Below are 1518 nucleotides of genomic sequence, written 5' to 3'. Positions count from 1 at the left end.
CACTGGAAAACATGACCATAAAATACTAGTCTGAAGTTATCATTAGAGAGTTTGGGCACTGTAAATTCTAGAATCCTGGATATTTTTTCCTTGTCAGTTTCATGATAATCTTCATTTCAATGGATGAAATCCAGCAGACTTTATTGAAACTGAAGGTAGGTATAAAACTAACATGTTTTAAAAGAAAATCATCAGGACTCAGTTTTCCACTGGCTAAAGAGAGTGTTTCATCTATCTCAGCATATGTTTTACCTGAAGGCAATAGCAACAATACATCCCATGTCAATGTTACCAGCCAAAACACTCTCTGCATGGAAAATAGCCCGATTAATGAAAACAATACATTGGCCACAACTGGAATAAACAATATTCTCATTAATCTAGTGCCTCTTTCTTGGAAAAGTGCATTTTTGTGGACGTATCTGGTAATTAAATAATTGGCAAGAACACGCTAGCTGGTGAAGAGAACAAACTAGTTCTGCCAGTATGGAGGCTAAATCAATTCAGAAAGCAATGTTTACAGTCTAATAACCATCAAGAAGAATGATGAGAAAATGAAGCAACAACTCAGATGAATCTTGAGAGATTCATACTGTAGAGATAGTATCGTTGAGAAGTTCCTTTTCTTGAAAGCCAGTGGAAAAGATGTCTTATGTTTTACACATAAATAGAAATGGGAGATAATTAAATTTATCTCAAATGTTAGCTGATCTTGTACATTAAATGTGTGCTGTCAAATGTGAACTGTGTATGATTGCAAGTGATGCAAAATGAAAACTTAAATAGGAGTGAAGCACTTGGTGATGCTCTGAGATTGGGAATCACCTTACACAAATGCAAATCTTTTTCTTTTTAAAATTAAACAAACGTGTTCCAGTTTGATATCAGTGAGCAATTGGCCTGAATTGCAGCCCTATGTTTGAGCAATTATTTTGGGTTCAGTCAAGAAGAAATAGTGATAGCAATTAAGCATTCGAGGCTGATGATAAGTATCAGTAGTCAAAAATGCTGAATATAGAGCTAAAATATATTTTGTATAAATCAAAATTTTTTGGTAGTTATTCAGCAGAAAACCTATCCAAATATGAATTTGGTGTTCAATTAAAGTATGAAGATTATCTGCATGTTTGTATGTGCTGACATTGTAACCGGCATAGATACTGCAGTTTTGTGTAACAGAATCGAAGTTGTTCAGTCAGTAGGATGTTTCCTTACATTGAAGAGACAAGTAGTTGTTTTATAATATTGGGTTCAAAAAAGAAGTGATCTGAACAAAGAGAACGTTAGAAAGAATTCTGTCAAACCACAACATAACTTGCATACTCAGTTTTAATGTGATTTGAAAACAAGACCATACTTGTGGGTTTGTTGATGCAGCTAACCCACTATTCAGGCTTGACCTTTCACTTCTGGAGAGCTGGGTTGACCTCCTTAATATTAAATTAGCTTTGTAGCTTACAAACAATCCACATTTCTCCTCATATAAAATTTGCAAAATTTATTTTATGCACTTGTTCA

The sequence above is a fragment of the Rhincodon typus genome, chromosome 19 (genome assembly GCF_021869965.1).
Source record: "Rhincodon typus isolate 14 chromosome 19, sRhiTyp1.1, whole genome shotgun sequence".
Classification (NCBI taxonomy): Eukaryota; Metazoa; Chordata; class Chondrichthyes; order Orectolobiformes; family Rhincodontidae; genus Rhincodon; species Rhincodon typus.
This window is presented reverse-complemented; position numbering follows the sequence as displayed.